The 12,547-nt window shown below is 46.8% G+C and overlaps 1 pseudogene across 1 annotated transcript in view; it reads left to right on the top strand.

The window, feature by feature from the left end:
• Nucleotides 1-11,045, top strand: part of LOC143686717 (low-density lipoprotein receptor-related protein 5-like) — a 58,560-nt pseudogene extending 47,515 nt beyond the window's left edge. The window contains exons 10-12 of the transcript XR_013177270.1: nucleotides 1,749-1,996; nucleotides 2,267-2,454; nucleotides 3,058-11,045. The product of XR_013177270.1 is annotated as a low-density lipoprotein receptor-related protein 5-like (transcript). The remainder of the gene's footprint in view (nucleotides 1-1,748; nucleotides 1,997-2,266; nucleotides 2,455-3,057) is intronic.
• Nucleotides 11,046-12,547: the final 1,502 nt, after the last annotated feature.

Here is a 12,547-nt window from a genome sequence, read left to right as displayed (position 1 = left end):
GTGAGAAATTTCACATTAGCCTAAGTATTGTAAAAAGTGCTTGGGTTTTATGCAGCAGGCCAGCTGTTTCCACTTGGCCTTCTCATTTCTGTGTGCCTGGGGCAGGGAGTTGTTCATGGGCTTCATGAACAACTGGGCTTGTGGAAACACCTGGGCTTCATGCTGCCCAGGTTGCTAAGATAGTTTTCATGACTGCACCCCCATAACTGGCCTCAGGCCCTATTCTTTGACCGGGGCTGGCTGGAGTCTACGTTTACTCCCTGGCCTCCCACCCTGTGTCCGGCTGGGATCCCCAGTCAGGAGTGCCATGCTTTTGGGGGAGGAGTGGTGCCAGGGTGAGCAGACTCACGGCTGCTGGGGCTGAGGCTCCCACCACCTTGGGGTGTGAACATCGCAGTCTGCAGAAGGGTGGAAAAGCATTTGCACAATCCTTTACCTTGGTGCTGGGTTTTCACATGCCTGAGTGCACTTCCAGCTGCTCAGAGGGGCCAGGTCACAGGCTGATTGGGGAGTGGATGGGGTCCTTTCCAGTGGGACCAAAGGGGCTGGGCCTAGGGGAGGGGTCTTCCTTTGGGGAGCAAGCCCCCTCCTAGAGACTTTTTTTTTCAACTGCTGTAAAGAGGTAGATGAAAGTCCAAAATGACCTGTGATGAGAGCATCATCTTAAGCTGATTCCCACAGAGTCTTGATGGGAAGAGGGAGCAGAGACATTAGCCCCATTACCTTAGAGCCAGGAGCTTTTCACCAAAACTGTAGGTGGCAGCAGCCCTGGAGCTCCAAGGCCACTTTGCATGAGGTCAGGTCTCTGAGACCCTGAGTGGGGTGCCTTGAGGTGGCACAAATGAGCAGACCCACCAAGACATCGGGCTTCTGCTCTGTGGAAGGGTGCTGCAATCTGTTCATGACAGCAGGCCACTTTGCTTCCCTGAAAGGTCCCCTGACTCTTTGGCCCTGGCTCCTTTGCAGATGACAGCATCTGCACCCCAGAGCACTGGGGGCCACAGCCCTGGGGATTGGGGAGCCCTTTCCCCGAAGCTTCTGAGCACTCTGGCTGGGACCCCCAGCCTGGTGTAGCCAGAGGGTGGGCTTTGAAATCTAGGACCCCACCTTGAGATGCAGTGGGGATCTTGGGGTTGGGCAGAGCTCTCAGGAGACCCCAAAGAAGGCGGAGAGGGGGAGAGTGGGTGCTGAGAGCCACTTTGTCAGACACAGGTGTTCCCAAGAGGAGTTGGGAGTCATCTCCCACACCCCTCACCATCCCAACCTCTCCACCAGCATGGCGCCTGACCCCACAGGGAAGGGGCCTGGAAGAGGTGGCACTCTTGTCTCTATGCCTGGGGTCCTGTCATTCCAAATTAAAAGTTCACACATGCACACACACACACACACACACATATACAACAAACCACATAAGATTGGTGGCTCTTCATCCGAAAGTGTGAGTCTGAGAAAGCCAGAAGGGAGAAGATGGTTCGAGAAGGGGCTGGTGGCCACGGGCTGACCTTTCATTGTCTGTCAGTTATTCTGTGGGCATACATGATGAGGCGTGGAGATGGGAGAACCTCTGGGCTGGGCAGATGCATGGGCACATGGGAACCTGACCTCAGGCTCAGTATCCAGAACTGTCACAAGCTGCAGGCCGCCCTGTTCCCGCCCGGAACCCAGGCAGGCACTTAACAGCTGACCCGATGGGAATGATTCCAACCCCCCCCTCACTGCCCCCGTGGCAGTTTGGCTCCTGCTTCCAGGTCCTCAGCAGGCCCAAATCCTCAGGCTCTCAGATGGGGCCAACTTTGTCTCTTTCCTCTTTTACAGTCTTTCATCTTGACCGGTAGCCCTACGACCTCAGCATCGATGTCTACAGCTGTACACTCTTCTGGACGTGCGAGGTCACCAACACCATCAGCGTCTACCGGCTGAGCAGCCAGGCCATGGGAGTGGTGCTGAGTGGGGACCACGGCAGGCTAAGGGCCATTGTTGTCAACTCCAAGCGGGGGTAGGGGATGGGGCATGGGGGCAGAAGCCGGGAGGGACTCTAGAACTGCCATCCCAATCAGGAGCCTCCGGGGTCCCACAGCCACCGTGGGGAAGCAGGGAGGCAAGGCACCACCTTAGCAGAGAGAAAGGGCAGAAGGGAAGCAGGGCTTTGTCAAGCGGTATAGGCAACATTCAGCTGGGAAGACCATGTCTGAAAGATGTTGGTTGTGACTTCTGGGCCTTGCACACATCCCATCCGACCAGCCCTGTGCAAAACCCCCTTCCGCAGGTACCTGTACTTCACCAACATGCAGGACTGAGTGGCCAAGATCGAGTGTGCTGCGCTGGACAGCACTGAGCATGAAGTTTTCAGCACGGGTCTGATCTGCCTGGTGGCCCTCATGGTGGACAACGCACTGGGCAGGCTCTTCTGGGTGGACACTGACCTGAAGCTCATCAAGAGCTGTGACCTGTCAGGTACCCATTCTGGCTCTTCCCTGGGGTCCCCTAATGCCCCCCAGGTCTGGCCTTTCCAGAAACACCCCAGGCCTTCCTTTTTATTGGCAATGGCAGTGGCTGCTGGGTCCATAAAGGACCTGCTGCATGCCATCTGCTTGTCCTACATCCCTTTGACCTGGCGAGTTCCCAGACTGTGGGTCCCTGTGAGTCCCACATGGTGGAAGCAGAAGACTAGGCCCAGAGAGGGTGCGTGAGCTGCCCATGACCCCACAGCATGGGCGTTAGAGCTGGGTCCCAAGCCTGGGAAGTGCTTCCAGTGCCCACATGTGCAGCCACCTTAGATGGGAGCCCTGGGTGCCAAGAGAAGGTTCCCAGATTCCCCCAGCTTTTCCCATGGGGTAGGTGGGGAGATGCCCTGCGTGCAGGACCCATGACCAGGCTGCGACCCCAATGCTTGCCTCAGACTTCCTGATTTCAGGGACCCAGCCCCCAGCGCCCAGCCCCAGTCAGCCTGCAGGATCTCCTGGGCCCCTGCCCAGCCCCAGCCTCCCTGGTGCCCTGTCTCCTCTCCCCTAAGCCCTGGCAGTGAGCCACTCAGCTCAGCCCTCGGCCTGCCTGCAGGAGCCAACTGCCTGACCCTGGAGGATGACCGTGCTTGGTAGCCACCTCTGCTGGATTGACCGGCAGCAACAGCAGATGGTGAAGCACGTGGAGAAGACCAGCAGCTCCCAGTGGACACACATCCAGGGCAGGATCGCCCACCTCACTGGTCTCCATGCTGTGGAGGGGCTTAGCCCAGAGGAGTTCTGTACATGGGGGCTGGGAAGGCTGGGGGTGGGGAGGGGTCATCTGCTCAGAGCTCGGCGACCCCCACCGAGGCCCTGTCCCAGCCCCCCTGAAGAATGACAAGTGGGTTGGGGCAGTGGGTAGTGCCATCCTCACCCCCACCCCTGACCTCTGCTGGGAGGGTGAGCTCATTCCCATTGCCAGGGTCTCAGCACTGAAGTTGGGTGAGATGTTCAGGCATTCCAAGAGACCTCTGGGGAGCACAGATTTTGTGGCTGGAAACAATACACATTTATGTTCCTATAGCTCTATACAGCAGGATTTTAGACACAAGTGTGGCTCAGCTGGTTCTCTACTTAGGGTCTCCCATCCTAAATCAGGGTGTCATCTGGGCTGCATTCTTAGCTGGAGGCTCTGGGCAAGAGTCTGTCTCCAGGCTTGCTTAGGTTGTTGGCTGTAAGACTGAGGAACCCATTTCTTCCTGACCCCCAGCTGAAGTCACTTAGCTCCTTGCCCCATTGCTCCTCTCTTGTGTCACAGCCCTCTCATACTTCTAGTCTCACTGACCTCCTCTGCTTCCAGCCAGAAGCTGCTCTGCTCTTAAAGGGCTCCCCTGATTAGATCAGGCCCGCCCCTAGAGTGGACTCCCGTTTGATTGACTCAGAGCCGGCTGGTCAGTGACTTTACTTGCATTAGCATGATTCCATTTGCATGTGTGGTGACAGTCACGCCATGTGTGCATAATACCTATCTATCACCGAGGGCAGCTGCCCGCCCACTTTGTCCACTTCCCCCACTCCCCTCACCCTGTATTCTCCTTGTTTCTTTGTCTGAGTTTCTCCTGATTCTTGGCTTGTTCTGGCTCAGCTGCTGCCCTCGGTGATAGATGATAGGTAGGTATTATCTATCTATCACAGTGCTTGGGAAGCTTGGGTGGCATTGTAGGATTCTGCCCAACACAGCCTTGCTAGGACCATGCAGGAAAAGACATAGGAGAACAGATCTCAAGTGGGGGCCTCTTGTTTCCCTCTCATCCTTTCTCCCCATATATAGATGTATGTGCATGTATAAGTTGATCTGTGTCTGTGTATAAAGCATCCACCTGTTTCTATGTCTTCTCACTTTTCCTCTCTCCTCATCTGGTAAATACACATTGGCTGCCTGCTGAGTGCTTGGAGCTGATAGAGCAGGGAGCAGGGCAGTCTCTTCCTACCCACCTTGCCAGGGAAGGTGGCTGGCCCTGTCCTCACTGTCTCCCTGTCTCCCCCCACACCATCCCTGGTCTCAGCCTCCTCATCTCATCCCCTCCACCCACCTGCAGGGGTCCTCCCCTGGCCTCGCTGTTTCCCCTCTTGTCCCCTCTGCTCCAGACCCCATGCCAGTGGCTGGGTGGCTTGTCAAAATGTGCACCTATTCTCAGGGTGCAGCTGCTGCCCCTCTGCCCTGCCTTGCTTAGAACTCACAGGTTTTCTCAGAATCCAGGTGAGGTCCCGGCACACCTTCTGGGCTCTGAGGGGCTGCCCGCCCACTTTGCCACTTCCCTCACTCCCCTCACCCTGTATTCTCCTTGTTTCTTTGTCGGAGTTTCTCCTGATTCTTGGCTTGTTCTTGGCTCAGCTGCTGCCCTCGGTGATAGATGAGCATTTTTTATAGAAACATTTTATTATGGTAACACACTGCACAAAATTTCCCATTCTCACCATGTGCGTGTGTACAGTTCAGTGGTGGTACAAACACAATGTCGTGCTGCCACCCCCATCGCCCATCACCATTACTTTATAAGTGAGATCATACAAACCTGCCCTTTTGTGTCCGGCTTTTTTCCCTCAGCACGTCTTCGGGGTGCCCCGTGGCATAGCCTGTATCAGAACTACATTCCTCGTTATGGCTGAACGATGTTCTGTCTTATGGATTGGCCACATTTTTTCCCATTCCTCTGGTGGTGGCCCCTGGTTCAATTCCGCCTTTTGGCTGTTGTGAATAATGCGTGGACTCGGTTTTACCCTTGTCCCTCCCACCTTTGGCCAGCTGCCCACCTTGAGTTTCCTGCACCCAGGCTCTGTGCTCAGGATATTATTATATTATATCACAATGATCCTCCTTCACAACTGAGGAAAGAAAGGTTAAGAAAGGGTGTGTTAGTCAGGGTCCTCTAGAGAAACAGAGCCAACAGGAGAGATCTGTAAATATGAGAGGTATAAAGGTGACTCATGCAGTCATGGGAATGGAAGAGTCCACAGTCTGTCGGGCAGGCTGTGAATCTGGTGCATCTGATGAAGGATCTGGACAAACTCCACAGGAGAGGCCTGCTGGCTGAAGAAGCAGTGAAAGTCTCTCTTCTTCCTTAACCTTCGACTGATTGGATTGTCTTGTTCTGGGTGACACAGCTTAGTTGGTAGCAGATGTAATCAGCCACAGGTGCTGTCAACTGATGATTTAATACACCAGCCTTACAGTTTACCCACCAGCCACGAAATATCCTTGTAGCAACAGCCAAGCCAATGCTTGCCTGGCCAGACAACTGGGCATCATCGCTTGGCCACGTTGACCCCAGAATGGAACCATCACAAAGGGTATTACTTAGTTTTGTGCTAAGAAAGATGGTGGAACTTAGATTGCAGTCAGAGCCCATGTCTTACCCACTTGGCTTTTCTATAGAATCATATGTGAGTTCTGAACAAATGATCTGAGTGAGGTCTTTTTGGCTCTTGGCTCTGAGTCAGGGTTGAACTCTCACATAGTAAGTTGACTGCATCTGTGTTTCCTGCTGGGAGGTCTGTTTTCTGTCCTTGTGGGTTCTTGGCTGGGTCCTGGATAAATGAAAATGCTGGGAAAATAGCTTCCGGATAATCAAGCACCCCATGATATGGGTGAGAATGGCCACATTTTCCCAGTCCCTGATCCTGTCCTCAGCAAAGTTAGTTTCCTGGTATCCTGCTACTTCAGTGTTGTTGGTAATGACCAAAACCTTGAACGCTGAGTCCACAGAGGCCCAGGTCTGCTGCCTGCTGGTGTCGGCAGAATCCCAGAGGCCCTGACTAGCAACTCCTCAGACCTGAGGGGGCAGAACACCAGGAAGATGTTTCCTGAGCAGGGATCAGGTTGGAAACTGGAAGATGGCCCCATGGGTGCCAATGTGAGATATTGAAGGTGACACTCAGTCTCCCTGTTTTTAGTGCAGGCAGGAGATGCTTTGAGTTTTGTCCTGTTTAGTTGGGATGTGGCTCACCCAGCCTGCTTTCCCATAAAGTCCCACAGAAAACTCCAAACCAGGGGGCACTCTATAGCCCACGGGCCAAACGCAAACTGTTCCCTGTTTTTGTAAGTAAAGTCTTACTGGGACACAGCCATGGCAATGTGTTACTGTATAGTCTGCAGCTGCTTTTGTGTTGCAGCTGGCAGAATGAGTAGATGCAAGAGGTGGTCTGGCCCACAAACCCCAAAATATTGATTTTCTTCCTTTTCACAGAGGGATTTTGCTTACCCCCTGCTCTAAACCCTGACTTTTGCCATTTAAAAAAATATCATTTCCTTAAGGGTGAGGAAGAACAACTGTGTGACATTTCTTTGGAAGTAGAGATGGGTGCAGTAGCATGGTTTATGTCATTTTTTGTCACCTGAGGGGTGTGAGCCTGCCTTCCCAACTGCTAGCCTCACCTTCCCAGGATTCAGGTCTTGATGTTGTATTTGGTTAATTGAGTTGAAAAATCTCAGTTCCCCAGGGACTTGATGCTGTTGCTATTCTAACTTTCACATGTGTTAGTGTCTTGGGGCTATTGGAACAAAGAACCACAGACTGGATGGCTTAAACCACAGAAATTTATTGTTTCAGAATTCTAGAGGCCAGAAATCCAAAATGAGGGTGTTGACCAGGCTGCATTCCCCCTGTTGGCTGTAGGGATACCCATCCTGGCCTCCTCTAGCCTCTGGTGGCTCCTGCAGTTCCTTGACTTCAGCTCACATCATTCTGTTTTCTGCCCCTGTCTTTGCATGAACTTTTCTCACTGTATTTGTCCTGTGTGTCCATTTTGATAATATTTGTCATTGGATTTAGGACCTGTCCTACCTCCAGAATGATCTCATGTCAAAACCCTTAACTTAATCATATCTGTGAAGGCTCTGCTTTCAGATAAGGTCACCTTCCAGGTTCTGTTGGATGGGATATAGACCCATCTTTTGGGGGACACCAACCCACTCCACCATGAGAGAAAAGCTGACCAGTAGAGGGTGATGGTTTTGGGCAGTGATGCTGGTGCAGATGGTGGCTCCATTTTCTCACCTGTAACATGGAGACGCTATCAGAAACATACTCTGTAGGCTGCAGGAGAATCTCCTACAGGGGCCTGGCATGCAGGGAGTGCCAGTTCTCATGAGTTCTTGGCTGGCCCTCACCCCCTCCACCCTCCAGGCTACAGTCCTGAGGTGACCGGCAGGGTTGAACCACCTCCCCCCACCCCATTTTGTCTCTGCAACAGCCCACCCATGTGCCTAGGACAATGGTGGCTTCTTCCACATCTGCATCGCCAAGGGCAATGGAACACCATGCTGCTTGTGCCCCATCCACCTCATACTTCTGCATAACCTCCTGACCTGTGGCAGTAGGTGTGACCCTGGCTCTTTCTGTTTGGATGATGCATGCGTTTTCACTGCCTAGCATCCTTTTAAGATTACAGTCTCCATGACATTGGCTATTCAGAGGAGATAATTTCTTTTCTTTCTCCTCTAATATATGCATCCAATGCTATGAATTTCCCTCTAAGCACTACTTTGGCTGCATCTGACACACTTTCTTTTTTTTATTATAGAGGTTGTGGGTTTACAGGATAATCACACATGAAATGCAGATTTCCATACCATCCTATTAGTAACACTCTGCCTTGGAGTGGTACATTTGTTACCATTGATGAAAGCATATTTTTATAATTGCAGTATCAACTGTAGTCCATGATTTAACTTAGTGTTCACTATTTGTGTAGTGCAGTTCCAAGAACTTAAAAATTTTTTTATTCCATTACCCTATACACAATTTAACATTTCCCCTTTTAACCACATTCAGGTAATTAACAAAAGTTAATTATGTTCACAATGTTGTGCTACCATCATAACCACTCATTGCCAAAATATTTTCATCATTTGAAATAGAAGATCTGTGTATTTTTAGCCTTAACTTCCTATTCCCTGGTAACCTATATTCTAGAATCTGACCCTATGAGTTTGCTTATTCTAATTGTTTCATATCAGTGAGATCATAAGTGTTCGTTCTTTTGTGTCTGGCTTATTTTGCTTAATATGATGTCTTCAGGGTTCATCCATGTTGTAACATGCCTCAGAACTTCACTCCTTTTTAAGGCTGAATAATATTCCATTTTATTTACATGCCACATTTTATTTATCCATTCCTTGGTTGATGGACACTTGAGTTGCTTCTATCTTTTTTACTGTTTTGAATAACGTTGCTATGAAGTTGTACAAATATCTGTTTATGCCCCTTCTTTCACTTCTTTTGGATCTATACCTAATAGAAGGATTGCCGGGTCATTTGGTAATTCTGTATTTAACTTTCTGAGGAGTCACTAAAATGTCTTCTACAGTGGCTATACCATTTTACATTGCCAGCAGGAATGAATGAGGGTTCCTATTTCTCCACATCCTCTTCAACATTTATTATTCTTGTCTTAAATGGTAGCCATGCTAATCAGTGTGAAATGGGGTCTAATTTTGGTTTTAATTTACATTTCCCTGATGGATAATGATGTTAAGCATTTTTTCATGTGCTATTTGTCATTTACATATCTTCTTTGGAAAAATGTCTCCTCAAATGTTTTGCCCTTTTTTTTTTGCCTGGGCAGGCACAAGGAAGTGAACCCGGGTCTCTGGCATGACAGTTGAGAACTCTGCCTGCTGAGCCACCATGGCCCACCCTTTGCCTGTTTTTTGATTAGGTGGTTTATCTTTTTTTATTGTTAGATTGAAGGATTTATTTATATGTTCTGGATAGTAAGCCTTCATCAGATATGTCATATCCAAATATTTCCTCTCACTGTCTAAGTTGTCACTTTGCTTACATGTTAAAGTCCTTTGATGCACAAACATTTTTAATTTTGATGAAGTCCCATTTATCTATTTTTTCTTTTGGAGCTTGTGCTTTAGGTTTAATGTTTAAGAAACCATTGCCTGATCCGAGATCCTGAAGCTTCTGCCCTATGTTTTCTTCTAAGGGTTTGATAGTTCTGGCTCTTACATTTAGGTTTTTGATCCATTTTGAGTTGATTTTTGTATAAGGTGTTAGATAGGGGTCCTCTTTCCTTTACAAATGGAGAACTAGCTCCCTCAGCACCATATATTGAAGAGACTAATTGAGTGGTCTTTGCCCCTTGTCAAAAAATCAGTTGGCCATAAATGTGAGGGTTGATTTCTGAGCTCTCAGTTCAGTTCCATTGATCTATATGTCTATCCTTGTGCTAGTACCATGCTGCTTTGATTATTGTTTTGATTTGTTAAAGCTGCCAAATGCAATATACCAGAAATAGGTTGGCTTTTACAATGGGGATTTATGAGCTTACAGATTTACAGTTCAAAGACCATGAAAATGTCCAAATGAAGGCATTAACAGGATGATATGTTCTCTGAAGAAAGGCTGCTGGCATCTGAGACACCTTTTTCACTTGTGAAGGAACGTGACTGTCATCTGCTGCTCTTTCTTCACTGGTTTTCATTGCTTTCAGCTTCTGGCTTCAGTGACTCCCTCTCTCAGCTTCTGTGGGTGTGTCTTTGTCTTTCAGCTTCTCTGAGCTTTCTAGGTTTCATCTCTGTGTCCTTTATCCTCTTATAAAGATCGGCAGCCAGAGGATCAAGACTCTTCTGAATGAGGCAGGTTACGTATCAGTTGACATAACCTAACCTAAAGGTCCCACCTACAATAGGTCTGTACCCATAGCAATGGGCTAAAAGAACATGGCTCTTCTAGGGTACATGAAAACTTGAAACCACCACAGTTACTGTGGCTTTGTAGTAAAATTTAAGATCAGGAAATGTGAGTTCTCTAACTTCATTCTTCTTTTTCAAGATGACTTTGGCTATTTGGGACCCCTTCTCCTTCCATATAAATTTGATGATGTGTGTTTCCATTTCTACAAAGAAGATTGTTGGAATTTTCATTGGAATTGCATTGAATCTATAAATTGCTCTGGGTAGGATTGACATCTTAACAATGTTTAGTCTTCCAGTCCATGAATATGGGATGCCTTTCCATTTACTTAGGTTTTCTTTGATTCTTTTTGAACACTGTTTTGTAGTTTCTGTGTACAAGTCCTTGGTAAGATCTATTCCTAAAGACTTGATTCTTTTAGTTGCTATTGTAAATGGATTTTTTTTCTTGATTCCTTCTTTCAGTTGTTCATTGCTTGTGTATGGAAACACTGCTGATTTTTGATTATTGAGCTTGTATCCTGCTACTTTGCTGAATTCATTTATTAGCTCTAGAAGCTTTGTTATGGATTTTTCAGGATTTTTTAAAATGCAGGATCATGGCATCTGCAGAATTGAAAATTTTACTTCTTCCTTTCCAGTTTGGGTGCCTTTTATTTCTTTTTCTTACCTACTTGCTCTGGCTAAAATTTCTTAAGAGTGTTGAATAGAGTAGTGACACTGGGCATCCTTGTCTTGTGTCAGATATTAGAGGGAGAGTTTTCAGACTTTCAGCATGTAGTAGGATGGTAGTTGTGGGTTTTTCATATATGCCCTTTATCATGCTGAGGAAGTTCCCTGCTATTCCCAGTGTTCTAAGTGTTTTTCTTTTTCCAAGAAGTGGTGCTAGATTTTGTCAAATGAGGTATCATGGTTTTTTCCTTCCTACATTCGGTTAATGTGATGTATTACATTTGTTGATTTTCTAATGTTAGACCACGTTGCATACTTGGGATAAGTCCCACTAGATCATGGTTTATAATTCTTTTAATGTGTTGTTGGATTTGGTTTGCTTGTAATTTGTTGAAGATTTTTGCATCTATATTGGTCTGTAATTTTCTTTGCTTGTGGTCTCTGTCTGGCTTTGGTATGAGGAAGTAGTTGGCCTTGTAAACTGAATTAGGGAGTGTTCCCTCCTCTTTGGTTTTTTGGAAGAGTTTTAATGGGATTGGAGTTAAATCTTCTTGGAGTATTTGGCAAAATTTCCCTGTAAAGCCAACTAGCCCTGGGCTATTCTTTGTTGGGGGGATTTTTTTTTTTGCAAGAGCAGACACCTGGAATCCAACCCAGGTCTCTGGTATGGCAAGCAAAAACTCTGCCGCTGTGCCACCATTGCCTGTACTGTTGGGGGGATTTTGATTGCTGATTCCACCTCTTTGCTAGTAATTAGTTTTTTGAACTCTTCTATTTTGTCTTGAGTTGGTCTAGGTAGTTTGAGTGTTTCTAGGAATTTACCCATTTCATTTAGTGTACAGTTGTTCATAGAATCCTCTTATAGTCCTTTTTATTTCAACAGGATTGTTTGCAATGTCCCTCTTTTCATTCTGATTTTTGTTATTTGTATCCTCTCTTTTTTTACTTTGTCACTTTTGCTGAAGATTTGTCAATTTTATTGATATTTTCAAAGAACCAACTTAAGGTTTTGTTGATAGTCCCTCTTTTTTTTGTTGTTGTTGTTGTTCTTTATTTTATTTATCTCCACTCTAATCTTTGTCATTCCCTTCCTTCTGCTTGCTTTGAGTTTAGATTGTTCTTCTTTTTCTAGTTCTTCTAGTTTGGACATTTGGTCTCTGATTTCAAGTCTTTCTTCTTTTTCAATGTAAGTATTTAGAGCTATGTTTGCCCCTCAGCACCTGCCTTTGCTGCATCCTGTATGCTGTATTTTTCATTTGCATTTATGTAAAGATAGTTCCTAATTTCTCTTTTGATTTCCTCTTTGGCAAGAGTATGTTGTTTAATTTCCCCATATTTGTGAATTTTCCATTTCCCCCACTACTGATTTCTACCTTCATTCCACTGTAGTCAGAAAAGAAACCTTAAATGATGATTTCAATAATTTTTTAAATTTATTGAGGCTTATTTTGTGACCTAAGTTATGGCCTCTCCCAGAGAATGAATCATGTTCTCTCTAGAAGAATATGTAATCTGTGGTTGTTGGGTGAACTCTTCTATGTACGTCTGCTAGGTCTGGTTTGTTGAAAATATCATTCAAGTCCTGTACTTCCTTATTGATCATTTTTTACAAGTCTTTGTCTGGTATGTCCACATTCAGGTCTACTTTGTCGGTGTTTTTTTGGATTTTTATCGTCTTCCTCTGGATGTTTCACTTCCTGTTTGTTTATCTTGTACTCTTTTGTTT

This window comes from Tamandua tetradactyla, chromosome 6 (assembly GCF_023851605.1).
Source record: "Tamandua tetradactyla isolate mTamTet1 chromosome 6, mTamTet1.pri, whole genome shotgun sequence".
NCBI lineage: Eukaryota > Metazoa > Chordata > Mammalia > Pilosa > Myrmecophagidae > Tamandua > Tamandua tetradactyla.
This window is presented reverse-complemented; position numbering and strand designations above follow the sequence as displayed.